Source organism: Pan troglodytes, chromosome 4 (genome assembly GCF_028858775.2).
Source record: "Pan troglodytes isolate AG18354 chromosome 4, NHGRI_mPanTro3-v2.0_pri, whole genome shotgun sequence".
NCBI classification, from domain to species: Eukaryota; Metazoa; Chordata; class Mammalia; order Primates; family Hominidae; genus Pan; species Pan troglodytes.
Window position 1 is genome coordinate 119,285,772 of NC_072402.2, and position 19,591 is coordinate 119,305,362.

A 19,591-nucleotide genomic window follows, 5' to 3' on the forward strand; every position below is an offset into this window, starting at 1 on the left:
AAATATATAACCTACCAAAACTGAATTACAAAGAAATAGGACATCTGAGCAGAATACTGAGTAAGAAGATTTAATTAATAATAAAAAGTATCCTATCAAATAAAAGCCCAGGGCCTGATGGTTTCACTGCTGAATTCTACCAAATATTTATAGATCTAATACCAATCCATCTCAAACTCCTTCAAAAAATTGAAGAGGAGAGAACACTTCCAAATTAATTTACAAGGCCAGAATTACCCTCACACCAAAAACTGACAAGGATATTACAAAAAAACAAAATTAGAAGCCAATGTCCCTGATGAAAATAGATGTAAAAATCCCCAACAAAATCCTAGCAAACTGAATTCAAAAGCATATTAAAAGTATCATTGACCATTCCACCCTCATCTAGTAAGATTTATCCCAGAGATGCAAGAATGATTGAATAATGCAAATCTATAAATTTAATACAACACATTAACAGAATGAAGGCCCAAAATTATATGAGCATCTTAGCAGATACAGAAAAAGCATCTGACATAATTCTACAACCTTTCATAATAAAAACTCTAAAAAAAATTGGGTATAGAAGGAATGTACCTCAACATAATAAAGGCCACATATTAAAAACCCACAGCTAACGTCATACTCTAAGGTGAAAGTTGAAAGCTTTTCTTCTAAAATCCAGAAGAAAAGGATGCTCACCTTCACTGCTTCTATTTAACATGGTACTGAAAGCCTAGCTAGGGCAACTGGTAAGAGGGAGAAATTAAAACATCCAAAATAGAAAGAAGGAAATTACATTGTTCCTACTTACAAACATATTATATAAGGAAAACTCAACTCCAATAAAACCTGTTAGAATTGATAAACAAATTCAGTAAAGTTTCAAGATACAAAAATCAACATACAAAAACCAGTAGTGTTTCTGTATATACTAACAACACACTATCTGTAAAAAAAAAATTAATAAAATAATATCATTTACATAGCTACCAAAAAATTACTAGGGAATAACTTTAGCCACACATGTGAAAGACCTGTACACTGAAATCTATAAAACATTACTGAAGGAAATACAAGTAAGCACAAATGAATGGAAAGATAACTTTTTCTCATAGATTGGAAGAATTAATACTATTAAAATCTCCAAACTACCCAAAGTGATCTACAGATTTAATATAATCCTTATATCAAACTTCCAAAGACATTTTCACAGAAATAAAGAAATCCTGAAATCTGTGTTGAATCACAAAAGGCCCTAAATAGCAAAAGCAATCTTGAGCAAAAAGAACAAAACTGGAGGATCCACAAATTCTAAACTCAAAATATATTATAAAGGTATAGTAAATAAAACAGCATGATACTGGCATAAAAACAGACACACAGACTAAAGAAACAGAACTGAGAGCCAAGAAATAAATCTACACATTTATGACCAATTTATCTTCAATAAAGAAGCAAAAAGCACACATTTGGGAAAAAACAGTCTCTTCAATAATTTGTGTTGGGACTATTTAATATCCACATGCAGAAGAATGAAATTAGACTCATGCCTCATATGATATACAAAAATCAACTGAAAATATATTAAAGACTTTAATGTAAGCCTGAAACTATAAAACTACTTGAAGAAACCATGGTGGAAATGTTCCATGACACTGGTTTGGGCAATTATTTTTTTTGGATATAAACTCAAAAGCACAGAAACTAAAAGCAAAAATGAACAAATGGAATTACATCAAACTATAAAATTTCTGCTCAGTCAAGGAAAGAATCAACAGAGTGAAAAGGCAGCCTACAGCATGGGACAAAATATTTCATAACCATAAATTTGATAAGGAGTTAATATCCAAAATATATAAGGAACTCAAATAACTCAATAGTAAGAAAACAAATAACTGATTTAAAAATAGACAAAAAATTTAGATAGATATTTCTCAAAAGAAGATATACAAATGGTCAATTACATAAAAACAATACTAAGCAACATTAATCATCAGAGAAATACAAACTAAAACCACTATGAGATAGCATCTCATACCAATTAAAATGGATATTATAAAAAAGATGAAAGATAAATGTTGGTGAGGATGTGGGGAAATAGAACATTGCACACTGGTGGCGTCATTGTAAACTAGTACAACTGTCCTGGAAAATGGTATCAAATTTCCTCAAAAAAAATTAAATTGCCGTATGATTCAGCAATTCTACTACCGGGCATATATCCAAAGAAAATAAAATGAGTGTAATCCCAGGACTTTGGGAGGCCAAGGCAGGCAGATCACTTGAGTTTAGGAGTTCAAGACTACCCTGGGCAACAAGGAAAAACACCATTTCTACAAAAAATAAAATAAAATACAAAAATTAGCTGGGCGTGGTGGTGCTTGCCTATACTCCCAGCCACTCAGGAGGCTGAGGCAGGAGGATTGACTGAGCCTAAGAGGTCAAGGCTGCAGTGAGCAGTGATTGTGCCACTGCACTCCAGCCTGCGAGACAGACCAAGACTCTGACTCAAATAAAAATAAAATAAAATAAAATAAAATAGTTGAAGAGGTATCTTTACTCCCCTGTTTGTTGCAGCATTACTCACAATAGCCAAGATATGGAATCTACTTAAGTGTACATCAGTGGATGAATGGATAAAGGAAATATGGCATATATTCAAAATGGCATATATTCAAATTCAGCTCTAAAAAGGAAGGAAATATTGTCATTGCAGCAAAATGAATAAACCTGGAAGACATTATATTAGGTGAAATAAACCAGGCCCAAAAAAACAAATATCACATGGGAGGCTGAGGCAGGAGAATTGCTTGAACCCGGGAGGCGGATGTTGCAGTGAGCCAGGATTGTGCCACTGCACTCCAGCCTGGGCAAAAAGAGAGAAACTCAGTCTCAAAAAAATATATATATTACATGATTGCACTTACATGTTACACCTAAAAAAGTTTAACTGAAGAAGTAGAGTAGAATAATGGTTACCTGAGGATAGGGGTGGCATGGAGTTGGGAAGATATTGGTCAAAGTATTCAAAAATTCAGTCATACAGGAGGAATAAGGTCCAGAGATATAATTCACAACATAGTGACTATTGTCAATAACAATATATTACATTCCTGAAAATTGCTAAAGGCAGACTTTGAGGGTTTTCACCAAAAAAGGATTTAATGTCATGTGTATGCTAATTAGCTTGATGTAGCCATTCTTCAATGAATACATATTTCAAAAGAGTATGTTGTACATGATAATTTTTATTTGGCCATTTAAGATAAAGTAGTATAAAATAAATAAATATAAAGAAAGCTGAATTGACAATATGGTCATTCATTTTTGCTACACTGACAATAATGAATGACCTTCTTAGACACACAAAAAATTGGAGGGAAGAAAGATCTGGAATATTTTGAAAGTGGTAAATGAAAATGTCTATCAACTCAGGATTCTGCATTCATTGAAAATTTTCTTAAGGAGTAAAAGTAAATTAACAACTTTCTCAGATGAAAGAAAAAGAAAAATTATAGCCAACGGACCTGATCTGAAAGAATTTATAAAGAATATCCTTAATATAGAAGGAAATGATACCAGAAAGAAATGTGGAAAATTAAGAATGAATGGAAATGAGGCAAATAGTAAATAAACTATGTAAATAAAATAGATTATTGGTCTCCTCTTGAAATCTTCAATACATGTTTGACATTTGAAACAAAAGTTGAAACATTGTCTGATGGTGTTTTTAAAATATGTGCATGCAATATATCAGACATGTATAGCATTAGGTGATAAGGTAAATACATGCCTATGATGGTAACATTTTTATATTCCAACTTAAGTATAAAAAGATTGATTTTTAAATAGGCTATGGAGAGTTTTTACACATTTTAAAAATCCTAGAGTAACAATTAAAAACTATACAATGAAATATATACAAAATCACAATATATAAACTAAAGAAGAAGAAAAAAGAATGAACAAAAAATGAACAATAAAATTATAATCTATAGCCACACCATAATTATTTCAGGTGTAAATAATCTGAAAACATCAATTAAAAACAGAACTTGTCAAAATGGATTAAAAAGCAACACCTGACACAACTCTATACTACCAACAAGAAACTCATTATAACCATAGTAACATAGGTAGGCAAAAAGCATAAGATATACCATAGTAACACTATTCAGTAGTAAGCAGGAGTGTCTATATTAATATAAGACAAAGTAAACTTCAGAGCAAAAAATTAAATAAAAATTACCAGACAAAAAAGGAATATTTTTATTTCTTAATTCACTAACAATAATGACAATATGTCACAGAATCTACTATTTAATTTATATCTTAGCAAATATTTTACTGGTTATTGTTAAATATTTATTTTTTATATTTATTTTTTCTTTCTTTGTCAACTAGTTATCTCTAAGAACTTTAGACAAGAATACTACTAATTAACTACCAAAAATTAATGTATCAGTTCTCAACACAATTACCAAAAAAAGCTGAATTACTCTTCTATCATAGAGTAGCATAAAATGATAGAAATAATTAGACAAACACAAAACATTAATAAAACCATTAATCAGTTCCAGTAGACTTTTGGTGGAGCTTTCTAAGTACAGAATCATATTTTCAGTGAAGAGAGTTTGACTTATTTTCCTATGTAGATACACGTATTTCTTTTTCTTGCCTGATTGCTCTGGCTAGCATGTTCAGTATCATGTTGAGTAGGAGTGGTTAAGAGTGGGCATCCTTGCATTGTTCCAGCTCTCAAGGTGAATGATTCCAGCTTTTGCCCATTCACTATGATGTTGACTGTGAGTTTTTCATAGATGGCTTGTATTATTTTGAGGTATGTACCCTTGATGCCTAGTCTGTTGAGGGATTTTATCATGAAGGGATGTTGAATTTTGTTGAAAGCTTTTTCTGAGTCTATTGAGATGATCATTGTTTTGTGTGTTTTTAATTTTATGTAGTGAATCACATTTGTTGATTTGCATATGTTGAATCAACCTTGCATCCCAGAAATAAAGCCTGCTTGATCAAGGTGAATTAACTTTTAGATGTGCTGCTGGATGCAGTTTGCTAGAATTTTGTTGAGAATTTTTCATGTATAATCATCAAGGATATTAGCCTGAAGTTTTTTTGTTTATTTGTTTTTTGTCATATCTCTGCCAGATTTTGGTATTAGGCAATGCTGCCTTCTTAGAATTTATAAGGAAGGAGTCCCTCCTCTTTGAATATCTGAAATAGTCTCAGTAGGTTCAGAACCAGTTCTTTTTATGTATGACAGAATTAGACTGTGAATCCATCTGGTCCAGGGCTTTTACAGCTTGGTAGGTTTCTTAGTACTAATTCAATTTCAGACTTTAAAATTGGCCTATTAAAGGGTTTCGATCTCTTTCTGAGTCTATCTTGAGTGACTGTGTGTTTCCAAGAATTTATTCATTTTAGATTTTTTCTTTTTCTTTTTTTTTTTTTTTTGAGACAGAGTCTCACTCTGTTGCATAGGCTGGAGTGCAGTGGTGCAATCTTGGCTCACTGCAACCTCTGCCTCCCGGATTCAAGTGATTCTCCTGCTTCAGCATCCTGAGTAGCTGGGAATACAGGCGTCCACCACCACGCTCAGCTAATTTTTGTATATTTAGTGGAGACAGGGTTTTGCCATGTTGGCCAGGCTGGTCTCAAACTCCTGACCTCAGGTCATCTGCTCACCTTGCCCTCCCAAAGTGCTTCAATTACAGGTGTGAGCCACTGCACCTGGCCTTCTCTAGATTTTCTAACTTGTGTGCACAGAGTTGTTCATAGTATTCTCTGAGGTCTTTTGTATTTCTGTGGATCAGTTGTAATATCATCTTTGTCATTTCTGATTGTGTTTATTTGGCCCTTTCCGTTTTTACTTTGTTAATCTAGCTAGTGGTCTATTACACTTATTTATTATTTTGAAAGACAAACATTTGGTTTTGTTAAACTTTTTTATTGATTTTTGCATCCCAATTTCATGATATAAAATCAATGTACAAAAATCAGTAGCATTTTTTATACACCAGTAGCATCCAGGCTGACAGTCAAACTAAAAACCCAAGCCCATTTACAACAGTCTCAAAGAAAATGAAATACCTAAGAATACAGCTAAGCATGGAGGTAAAAAATATCCACAGAAGAACTAAAAAACCCTTCAGAAAGAGGCCGGGCGGGGTGGTTCACGCCTGTAATCCCAGCACTTTGGGGGGCCGAGGTGGGCGGACTACCTGAGGTCAGTAGTTCAAGACCATCCTGGCCAACATGGTGAAACCCCGTCTCTACTAAATATACAAAAATTAGCCAGGCGTGGTGGCATATGCCTGTAATCCCAGCTACTCAGGAAGCTGAGGCAGAACTGCTTGAGTCTGGGAGACAGAGGTTGCAGTGATCCGAGATCGTGCCACTGCACTCTAGCCTGGCCAACAGAGCAAGACACCTTCTAAAAAAAAAAAAAAATCAAAATATGCACACTCTCACATAAAGGTTGAATATTCACGGATATACAACAGGTAAGACATACTCCTATATTGCTTTAATACAAGATGAAAAAATGATGCAGTTTAAGTTTCAACATTTTAAGTTTTCTAACTTTTAAAAGCTTTATTTAATAGATTTTAAAAGCTTTAATCAATAAAACAAAAAATATGATTTTATTATTCAACAAGACTCAGTAAGAAAGTAATTTAATATGCAAAAGAGAGAACCTTATTCAAGGTTGGCCTTATCTTTTGATCTACAAACATTGCTAGTGCCTTCAACTGGCATACTTTTGCATAAATAAACTGCAATTCAGAACTGATTAGTATTGCAATTAGGAAGGCAAATTACTGTAAATTGTTCTTTGAATATAATATAAACAGATGGCATATGTGTTACACACAACGTTTTTGTAAAAAGAGATACCTAATTAGTCTCTTCATAATAAATATTCTTTCATTAGGTATCTAATGAGTAAAATTAACGTAAATGTACATAATGCTGCAAAGATTCTCATAGTACAAAATAGAGAAGATGGGTGTTCAAGCTATATGTAATCATATATAAACCATACAGAATGCATATGGTTTGTCATACAAGCCAGGATAAAAAACAAGTGCTTGCAATACAGACATTAATAAAAACAGACCTATTAATATTTCAGAACTAGAAAAAATAGTATTACCTCGGATATTGAACTGCTCAGGACAGCAGATATTCAATTGGTTTATTTAATTCCATGTGTTTCTGAAAATCATACAAATTTCATAAAAACTATTTCTAGTCAAAAACTTCCATTTTAACTAAAAAGACATAGTTGTGGCCAAGCGCCGTGGCTCACACCTGTAATCCTAGCACTCTGGGAGGCCAAGGTGGGTGGATCACGAGGTCAGGAGTTCAAGATCAGCCCAGCCAAGATGGTGAAACAGTATCTCTACTAAAAATACAAAAATTAGCTGGGTGTGGTGGCGGGCACCTGTATTCCCAGATGCTCAGGAGGTTAATACAAAGAAGTGCTTGAACCCAAGAGGCAGAGGTTGCAGTGAGCCAAGATCGTGCCACCGCACTCCAGCCTGGGCAACAGAACGAGACTCCATCTCAAAAAAATAAAAATAAAAAGAGAGACACTTGTATTTCTTTTCATAATTATAAAGTAAACCTATGATGAAGACAGAAGGCTTTTAAAAATTAGAATTTTTCTTCATTTAAAAAAGAACATAGGGCTAGGCATGGTGACTCACACCTGTAATCCCAGCACTTTGGGAGGCCAAGGCAGGTGGATCACAAGGTCAGGAGTTCGAGACCAGCCTGACCAACATGGAGAAACCCCGTCTCTACTAAAAATACAAAAAAATTTAGCCGGGCGTGGTGATGCGCACCTGTAATCCTAGCTACTCAGGAAGCTAAGGCAGGAGAATTGCTTGAACCCAGGAGGCGGAGGTTGCAGTGAGCTGAGATTGAGCTACTGCACTCCAGCCTGGGCGACAAAAGTGAAACTCCATCTCAAAAAAAAAAAAAAAAAAAAGAGCATAAAATTGTATAATTCAATTATTTCTTATAAACAGTTATTATATTTCATCAGACTCAAGGACTGAATATATTTTTCCTGCATATCTGAGTCAGTAGGTGATGTAGATTGTTTTTGGTTTTCTAATCCATCAAACCTGGGTGTTTTTATAATGAAATATAGAAAAGATCTTTTTGACCAACTAATTTGTAATGTGAGAAATATAAAAATGGGTGATAAAATGTCTTTTCAATGTATGTCTAATACTAATTAAAATGCAACTGAATACAACTTTAAACAATGTTTTAATTGTGAGTTATGAACTATTTTTAAAACAAAGGCAAAATAAACCCAAATACAAAAAATAACGCATTTGTATATTTACTTCAGAATTTTTTTAAGAAATAAAATATCACAAATGATTTAAAGTTTTCCTAATCATTTCATTTTTCCACCTCCTCTTCCTCTGCCACAGTTAATACATCTTCTTCCAATAAATGGTTACAGGAAATCTGCAGCATATATACAGATCTATAGGCAATGCAGGAGTGGTTTTTTTTTCCCAATAATAAGTTGTGTAACATTTAAATTCTTGTAATTTTCTTTCTTTTTCATCAGCATACTGCCATTAAGATTTATCTGTACTAACATACCTGATTTATCCATTTTGACTGTATTATAGAAATAAATTATGGTAAAATGGTAACGTTTCTTTATACATTTCATTATATTTGGATATTTGTTTCAAAGTGGGTCCCATTAAACATATATTGAAATAAAAATGAATCTATATATGTATTTGTACACAAATTCAGGGTTATCCCTTTGGGGTATACACCTTTGACTGCTGCTTTATAGAATATGTTCATCTTTGCCTTCACAAAGTCTTGCCAAAAAATTTTCCAGAGAAATCCAATTATCTCATACATGTGTTAAATAATGTGGTAAGATTTTCTTTCAATAGACTTGTTAACAATTGGTACTATATGATTATCTAATTTGTGCAAAATTGAAGTGTGTGAAATAGTATCTCATTGAGAATAGGCTTTTTTTTTTGAGACGGAGTCCCGCTCAGCCGCCCAGGCTGGAGTGCAGTGGTGCAATCTCGGCGCACTACAAACACCGTCTCCCGGGATCAAGCGATTCTCCAGTCTCAGACTCTTAAGTAGCTGGGATTACAGGCATGTGCCATCATGCCTGGCTAATTTTTATATTTTAGTAGAGACGCGGTTTCACCATGTTGGCCAGACTGGTCTTAAACTCCTGACCTCAGGTGATCCGCCCACCTCGGCCTCCCAAAGTGTTGGGATTACAGGTGTGAGCCACTGCGCCTGGGAGAATAGGCCAATTTTTATATTTTTATTTTATATATTGCTTTGTCTTTTTTAATATTTACATTTTTAGATTGTTACATATATGAGATATGTAGCTTATTTATTTATTTTTATTTATTTACTTTTTTTTTTTGAGACGGAGTCTTGCTCTGTCGCCCAGGCTGGAGTGCAGTGGCCCAATCTCGGCTCACTGCAAGCTCTGCCTCCTGGGTTCACACCACTCTCCTGCCTCAGCCTCCCAAGTAGCTGGGACTATAGGCACCCGCCACCACGCCCGGCTAATTTTTTGTATTTTTAGTAGAGACAGGATTTCACCATGTTAGCCAGGATGGTCTCGATCTCCTGACCTGGTGATCTGCCTGTGTCGGCCTCCCAAAGTGCTGGGATTACAGGCGTGAGCCACCACGCTAGGCCGAATGCGGCTTACTTATTTCTTGTTCTCATAGTGTCTGATGCTATAGAATTTGAAATTTCTAATTTAATCTTTCAATAGATAGATAATTGTTTTTTATAATAATGGTTTTCAAACTGGCATAAGCCTTTAGGAAAATAATGATTTAAGGTACTTTTAATCAAAGTGCCCTTTCAGTCAGTTTTACATAATTTTATTCTGCAAAATAAGTAGATACCTTACCCTTTGGTGCTTAATTTGATCATATTATCAAAAGAAAGGTAAAGCAGAATATTTAATCTAAATCTAAATACTTAGGTCTGGTTTGTTCCAAGGACAACTTTTTAATTCATGTCTTATCTGTAGCCACTTCCCTTCTATTACGCAAGGGAACGAATCACATATTGCAGCTTAATTCCTAGCTTACTTCATCTCTTCTCTAAGCTTCCTGCCTAAAAATAGAGCTCAAAGAAGCATAAGATACATGTGTGGCAGAAAATGATTAAAGAATCATGTGAGGCCCTGCTGACACTGGCATTAGAATCAGTGTACTTCCCCTTCAAGTGAATGACTTTGATATTTCTTCATTGCAATATTACTTAATATTCAAAGAAGAAACCTCAAAATTTCCATAGCACTGATTCCCTTTGAAATACAGCGATAAGAGCTTCAAATATTAAGTACAAATTATTCCAGAATGATTCTATCAGAGAGGTATAAAATCATCCTCTTATTGCTACTACAAGCTGCTAGATTAATTTTATGCATATATGAATTGGTCAGAGTTCTCCAGAGAAACAGGACTACCAGGATACACATACACAAACACATATGAACACAACGCACACACAGAGAGAAGGAGGGGGGCAGATTATTTTAAGAAATTGGCTCATATGATTATGAGGATGGCAAGTCTGAAAACTGCCGGGTAGATCAGCAGGCTGGAGACACAGGGAAGAGCTGATATTGCAGTCTCTAGTACAAGTGGTGACTGGACTTTGAGGAGGGAGCCAAGATGGCCAACTACACACAGCCAGGAAGAGTTTCTCCTACTAAGAGAGACCATACTATCAAGTAGACCAGCACACTCCAAACAGGTCTTTGGAAAGAAGGCACTGAGAATTAGTGGAGGGAAAATGCAGACCCTAGGCTGAAAGGAGAGGAACCCAGGAATCCTGCATGGGGTTAGTGAGCACCAGGACTCATTCCTGCCTTGAAGAGCTCTTGAGAAAGGAGTGGGTCAAATAGGCATGGAGTGGCCCAGTCTTGTCACTGACCTCTGGAATCCTTGCTGCAGGAAAACACATGACTCCCACAGATATTTGAATTGGCAGGGAGATCTGCTCAGAGAGTTGCCAGAGACAGAACTCCAGGCTGCATGGAGTCCAGAGGGTTTCGCCTGGGAGTGGCTGTAGTGGAGAACAGTCATAGATGCTGATTCCTCAATGCTTGCCATGTTCCTCTAAGGATGCTTAGCCTTTTGTTGCCTGTCAGATCTGGGCAGGGCAAGGTTATCTTGCCCATGGGAAGAGGCCAGTCTGATCTGAGCACCACCCTTTCTGCCAGCCTATCCAAGAATCACTGCCTGGCCATGCCTGCTTGCAGTGTGGCCTCAGCTGCCCAGCAGAGGAGCTTGCCATGGTCACAGCTCTTTTGCCAACAGACCCCACCTAAGAGTCAGAGAGCTTCTGCAGGCAGTCCCCTGCAGGTGGAAAACCACCCACAGCCTTCCCCTGTCAGCACACAATTGCCCAGAATCTCACCCTGCTGCTTCACCAGTGCACATTCACTTGCAGCCTCTCTCTGCTCCTTCACTGCATTTGCACATGAAGACTCCCACTACCCACTGGACCCCCACTGAAGTGCTTTTGCTGGCATCCCTCATTGGAGTGTTGTGGTCAGTGGATTGTGAACACCTTGGCCCCTTCAGTACAGTCAGTGCTTAACCTTGAGGGACCAGAGAAAAAAGTTGCAAGCCTAGTCCCAGTCGCCAAGGGTGAGAGCATGACACCCAGGAAGGGCTGAGCTGAGCCTTTGCCTCCTGAAATCATACAGAAACAAAGCCAATTAACTAAACCCAACTTATATACAGTTAAGCCCCCAAAGGTATCAAAGAATATAAATCAAAATGCCCCATCCAAAGGACAGCAACTTAAAAGATTAAAGGAACATCAGTTCACATTGGTGAAGAAGAATCTGTGCAAGAACTCTGGCAACTCTAAAAGCCAGAATGTCCTCTAACCTCCAAACAACTGTACTAGCTTTCCAGCAATGGTTATTAATCACACAGAAATGGCTGAAATGACAGAAATAGAATTCATAATCTAGATGGAAATGAATCTAGAAATTCAAGAGAAAGTTGAAACCCAATCCAAGGAATCTAAGGAATCCAATAAAGTAATACATTTTCAGAAAGAAATTATCAGAAATAGAAATGTTTATTTTCAGATATACATTTCCAGAAAGAACCAAAGTGATCTAAAGCTGAAAAAACTCACAACCAGAATTTCATAATACAATTGGAAGTGATAACAGCAGAATTGACCAATCTGAGGAAAGAATCTCAGAGCTCAAAGACTAGTTATTTGAATTGAGACAAAAAATTTAAAAAATTAATGAACAAAACCTCTGAGAACTATGAGATTATGTAAAGAGACAAACCTATGCCTCATTGGCATCCCAGAAAGAGAGGGAGAGAGAACAAGCAACTTGGGAAACATATTTAAGGATATTTTCCACAAAAATTGCCCCAAACTCACCAAAAAGGTCAACATACAAATTCAGGAAATTCAGAGAACTTCAGCAAGATCATATACAAGACAACCATCCCCAAGACAAATAGTTATCAGATTCTTCAATGTCAATGTTAAAGAAAAAATTTAAAGGCAGCTAGAGAAAAGGCACATGTCACGTATAAAAGGAACCAGATCAGGCTAAGAGGGGACAGTTCAGCAGAAATCTTACAAGACAGAAGATTCTGGGGGCCTATATTTAGCAACATTAAAGGAAAGAAATTTCAACCAAGAATATCATATTCAACTAAATTAAGTTTTATAAGCAAAGAAAAATAATATCCTATTTAGACAGGCAAATGCTAAACGAATTTTTTTCTACCAGACCTGACTTATAAGAGGTCCTTAAGGGAGTGCTAAACATGGAAACAAAAGACTCTTACCTGAAACTGCAAAAACACACTTAAGTACATAGCCCACTGACGCGATAAAACAACTCTACAGTGTACATAACAACCAGCTAACAACATGATGACAGGATTACAAACTCACATAATACTGACCTTGCACATAAACAAGATAAATGCCCCAAGTAAAAAGGCACAGAGTGGCAAGTTGACTAAAGAACTAATACCCAACTGTATGCTGTATTCAAGAGATTCATCTCACATGCAATGATAACCATAGGCTCAAAGTAAAGGGATGGAGAAAGATCTGTCAAGCAAATGGAAAATAAAAGAGAACAGAGGTTCCTATTCTTTTTTCAGAAAAAAAAAACTTTAAACCAACAGTGATCAAAAAGGAAAAAGAAAAGCATTAGAAGAGCATTATAAAATGATAAACTGTTCAATTCAACGAGATGACTTAACTATCCTAAATGTAAATCCACTAAATACTGGAACACCCAAATTCATAAAATAGTACTTAGATATCTATTAAGAGACATAGATAACCACACAATTATAGTGGGAGACTTCAACACCCCTAGACAGATCATCAAGGCAGAATACTAACAAAGATACTAGGGACATAAATTTGACACTTGACCAAATAAACCTAACATACATCTATAGAACACTCCACCCAACAACAACAGAAAATGCATTCACCTTATCTGCACATGGCACATACTCTAAGATTGAATGCATGCTCAGCCATAAAGGAATTCCTTATAAATTCCAAAAAAAATGGAAATCACAACTACACTCTCAGACCACAGTGCAATAAAAATAGAAATCAATACCAGTAAGATCTCTCAAAACCATGTAATTACATGGAAATTAAACAACCCACTCCTGAATGACTGCTGGGTAACAAATGAAATTAAGGCAGGAATCAAGAAATTCTTTGAAATTAACGAAAACAAAGTTACAACATAACAGAACCTCTGGGATGCAGCTAAAGCAGTGTTAAGAAGAAAGTCTATAGTATTAAATGCCAACCTACATTAAAAAAAGGTCAAAAAGGTCTCAAAATTAACAACCTAACCTAAACCAACACCAAAGCTAGCTGAAAAAACAACCAAAATCAGAACTCAACTGAATGAAACTGAGATGTAAAGATCTATATAAAAGCTCAACAAAATTAAAAGTTGTTTCTTCAAAAGAGTAAATAAGATTGATAGATGGCTAGCTAGACTAATTAGAGAAGATACAAATAAACACAATTAGAAATGAGAAAGGGAACCTTACCATCTACCCCACAGAAATACAAAAACCCTTAGAGACTATTATGAGCACTTCTATGCGACAAACTAGAAATCCTAGAAGAAATGGACAAATTTCTGGAAACACACATCCTCCCAAGATTAAACCGGAGGAAATCAGTACTTCAGCTGACCAAGATTAAGTTCCAAAATTGAATCTGTAATAAAAACCCTACAAACCCGAAAAAGCCCTGGACATAATGGATTCACAGCCAAATTCTAACAGATACACAAAGAAGAGCAAGTAGCAGTCCCATTGAAACGATTCCAAAACATCAAGGAGGCAGGACATCTCCCTAACTCATTCTGTGAAGCCAGCAAAATTTTGATAGCAAAACCTAGCAGAGACACAGCAACAAAAAAGAAAACTTCAGGCCAATATCCCTGATGAACAGAGATGTAAAAATCCTCAACGAAGTACTTGCAAATCTAATCCAGCAACACATCAAAAAGCTATTCCTCCATGATCAAGTAGGCTTTATTCTTGGATGCAAGGTTGTTTCATCATATACAAATCAATAAATATGATTCATCACATAAAGAGAAGTAAAAACAAAAACCACACAGTCATTGTAATAGATGCTGAAAAGGCTATTGATAAAATTCAACATTCCTTCATATTAAAAACCCTCAACAAACTAAGAGTTGAAGGAAAATACCTCAAAATAATAAGAGCCATCTATCGCACACCACCAATATTATACTAATCAGAGGAAGAAATAAAAAGTATCCAACAGGAAAAGAGGCAGTAAAACTATGTCTCTTCACATACGATATGATTCTCTACCTAGAAAACCCCAAGCCCCTGCAAAAAGGTTCCTATAACTGATCAACAACTTCCATAAAATTTTAGGATACAAAAATCAGTGTACAAAAGTCAGTAGTACTTCTATACACCAAGAATGTCCAAGCTGAGAGCCAAATCAAAGGATGCAATTCCATTCCCAATAGCCGCAAAATGAATAAAATACTGAGCAATACAGCTAACCAGGGAAGTGAAAGATGTCTACAATGAGAATTCTGAAACACTGCCGAAAGAATTCAGAGACAATACAAACAAATAGAAAACATTCCATGCTCTTGGTTAGGAAGAATCAATATTGTGGAAATGGCCATACTACCCAAAGCAACTTACAGATTTAATGCTGTTCCTATCAAACTACCAATGTCATTCTTCACAGAATAAAAAAAAAAAAAAAAAACTATTCTAAAATTCATATGCAGCCATAAAAGTTCATGAATAGCCAAACAATCCTAAGCAAAAACAACAAAGCTGGAGGCATCACACTGCCAGTCTACAAACAATACAATATGGCTATAGTAACCAAAACAGCATGGTACTGGTACAAAAACAAATACATAGACCAATGAAACAGGTTAGTCAACCCAGAAATAAAACCACAAAACTACAGCCATTTGATCTTTGACAAAGTTGACAACAACAAGCAATAGAGAAAGGACACCCTATTCAATAAAAGATGCTGGTATAGCTGGCTAGCCATATGCAGAAGATTGAAACTGGACCCCTTTCTTACCTCATATACAAAAATCAACTCAAGATTGATTAGAGACTTAAACATAAAACCTAAAGCTATAAGAACCCTAGAATGAAACCTAGGAAATACCATTCTAGACAAGAGCTTTAGCAAAAATTTAATGATGAAGACTCTAAAAGCAATCTATAACAAAAACAAAAATTGACAAGTGGAGCTTAATTAAAGAGTTTCTGTACAGCAAAAGAAACTATTAATGGAGTAAACAGACAACATATAGAATGGGGAAAATATTTGCAAACTATGCTTCTGACAAAGATCTAATATCTGGAATCTATATGAAACGTAAGCAAATTTACAGGCAAAAAAATCAACCCCATTAAAAAGTGGGGCAAAGGACAAAAACAGACACTTTTAGAAAGAAGACATATATGTGGCCAACATGTATACAAAAAAATGCTCAACATCACTAATCATTAGAGAATGCAGATCAAACCACAATGAGATACCATCTCACACCAGTCAAAATGGCTATTATTTAAAAATCAAAAAATAACAGATGCTAGTGAGGTTGCAGAGAAAAGAGAACACATACACTGCCAGTGAGAATGTTAATAAGTTCAGTAACTGTGGAAAAAATCTTGGAGATTTCTTAAAGAACTTAAAACAGAATTACAATTCAACCCAGCAATCCCCTTACTGGGTGTATACCCAAAGGAATATAAATAATTCTATTATACCACAAAGACACATGGACATGTATGTTCATCACAGCACTCTTTACAATAGCAAAGACATGGAATCAACTTAAATCCCCATCAACAGTAGACTGATTTTTTTTTAAAAATGTGGTACATATAAACCATGGAATACTATGCAGCTATAAAAAAGAATGAGATCATGTCCTTTGCAGCAACAGAAATGGAGCTGCAGGCCATTATCCTAATTCATGCAGAAACAGAAAACAAAATATCACATATTCTTACCACCACAAAAACAAATTAGTAGGTGCTATACATTGAATACACATGGGCACAAAATGGGGAAAAATAGAGTCTGGTACTCACTTGTGGGTGGAGGGCAAGAGGTTGGTGAGACTTTAAAAACTACCTATTGGGTACTGTGCTCACTACCTAGGTGACATATACCATACCTCAGTGACATGTAATTTACACATGTAACAAACCTGCATGTATACTCCCTGAACCTAAAATAAAAGTTGGAAGAAAACAATGCTATTTGAAGGAAGATTTCCTTCTTTTTTGGGAAAGTCAGTCTTTTCTCTTAAGGCCTTTGACTGATTAGACAAGTCCCACCAACATTAGGGAGGGAAATCTGCATTAATCAAATCTACTCATTTAAATATTATCCACAGTGAAAAAAAAACTTGATAGATATATCAAGAATGATGTTTTACCAAAAATTTAATAATGTGGCCTACCCAAATTGACATACAATTAATCATCACAGTGATTTCCAATAAAATTCCACAGAAGAAATAGTATATGATATTTTCACTCTAATATTTGTAAAACTCTACTTACAAAAACAACTGAAGAATCTGATAAATTTGAGTCCTCACCGACCTTGTTTGGGAGATTTCTTTGTACTAATCCTAGGTTGTTCAAGAATTGTCTAATTTTGTGGAACGGGGTGTCATGAGATACTGGAGAGCCTCAGGAAGGTGTCAAAAGAGTACACCTAATGGAGTTAAATAACCAAGATTTTATTCAAGATTATTGCAATAGGAGACAGAGATTAAACTCAATTCTGCTGAAACAAAAGTCAGGAGAGTTTTAAGCACTGCAGTTAACTAACCAAGTACTGAAAAAGTACTGGAAGACATTAAGGTTAGAGTGATGGTTGAGTGGGGAAGTTGATCAATGTGATTAAGCCGTCAGTGTTTGCTAACTGATGCTAATTGGCTAATTGAGGTTAGGCTGCTACCCTTACAAAGACACTAATAGATATAGGCACTTTGTTTCTTTCTTTTCTTTTCTTTTTTCTTGTTTCTTTCTTTCTTTTTCGCTCTTTTTCTTTCCTTCCTTCGTTCCTTTTTTTGTTTTAATCAACATTTAAGTTCCGGGTTACATGTGCAGGATGTGCAAGATTGTTACATATGTAAATATGTGAGGCACTCTCTTTCTTATGATAACATTTCATAGGGATGACTCCAAATCCTTGAGAAAGACATTCCTAGGTTGTAAAACTTGCAGAAGATATCTTAAAGAGGCAGAGAAAAAAATTGTAATTCCAATTTTTCTAAAATAAATGCTTTAAGAAAAGGAAGATCGGGGGGTATCAGAAGGTACCAGTCTAAAGTTTAATCAAGCTGACAAGAAGCTTAAGACTGCCACAGTTAGGGGATATGTCAGAGTGGCACAGGAGAGTGAGAAGACAGGAAGACTGCCAGTTTATTTCTATTGTGTGCATATCATTCAGCATTGTGCTACATTTGGGAAATAATTCCATTTTAACAGTCTTATAGTACATATACTTCAGCTACGTAGTCCCCAAAATTGCTGGCTGATACCAATATGTAAAATGGGATTGATCAATATAAGATTTTTTTTTTTGAAACTAAATATTTCTTTTGAACATGTAAGTTTCTGGATTAATCAGATGATTGAATATACCTAAGATCTAAATTTCAAAGGTAAAGATAAGGCCTGGTAACAAATTTATTAAGAAAATTAAATAAAAATTTCAAAATCAACCCTGAAATTGAATTCTCTATATGCCCAATGTAAATGGCCAATAAGTCTCCAAAAAGGTTTTTAAATGATCCTAACTTGGGCATGACCTTTTTCATATTATTATTGGTGCTTTATTTACCTAATGTAACAAAACTAAAATTGTGCCAGATGTATCTAAACAAGAATGTACTTGCTGTTTTTTAGGGAATTTACTCATAGGATATTTTTCATGAAAAGATAAATAAGCTATTGTTTATGAAAGTATTGTAGCAGAATAAAATACATAATAACTGGAAATAAGTAAACTTTTTCCTCATTGTAAATATTAATTTCATGGAACATTATGTAGATATTAGAAATTATAAATATGAAAACTAGATATATAATTTAGAAGTTGTATTTGTGACTGACGCTGTTAAGGTTGAGGGTGATTGTCATATTTTGTGCAAAATTTTGAAATATTGTAAGGATTCGTTTTTAGTATCACAGTCATTAGTATCACTGCAGAATATTTTTGCATAAACTCTACATTTTGTTATTTAGCTTTTCATTTAAGAAAAAAATTGAAAAACAGTTGCATGGCATTCCTTTCAGAGGTGGGACATATTTAACTATTAGGATAGAGGCAATTTGTCAAGAAATTCTTAAGGCCTTTTACTTTCTAGGCATATAAGAACTGAAAAAGGTCTTTAATTCAATAAAAATGTTTTATATTTATCAAGTACTGTGAGGGTTAATATTAAAAGTCAACTTGATTGGATTGAAGGATGCAAAGTATTGTTCCTGGGTGTGTCTGTGAGGGTATTGCCAAAGGAGATTAACATTTGAGTCGATGGACTGGGAAAGGCAGACCTACCCTCAATCTGGGTGAGTATCATCTAGTCATCTGCCAGCAAGGCCAGAATAAAAGCAGGCAGAAGAACGTGGAGAGATTAGACTAGCTTACCCTCTGAGCCTACATCTTTCTTCCGTGCTGGATGCTTCCTGCCCTTGAATGTCAGTCTCCAGGTTCTTCAGCTTTGGGGATCATACTTGCTTCCTTGCTTCTCAGCTTGCAGCCTAATGGGGGCCTCACCTTGTGATTATGTGAGTTAATACTCCTTAATAAACTATCTTTTATATATACATCCATCCTATTAATTTTGTCCCTCTAGAGAACCCTAATACAGATTTTGGTACCAGGAGTGGTTGTAGAGGAACAGAAATATTAAAGATGGAGTTCTTTAGTTGGTTTTGGGTTTCTGGAGTTGGCTGCTTAA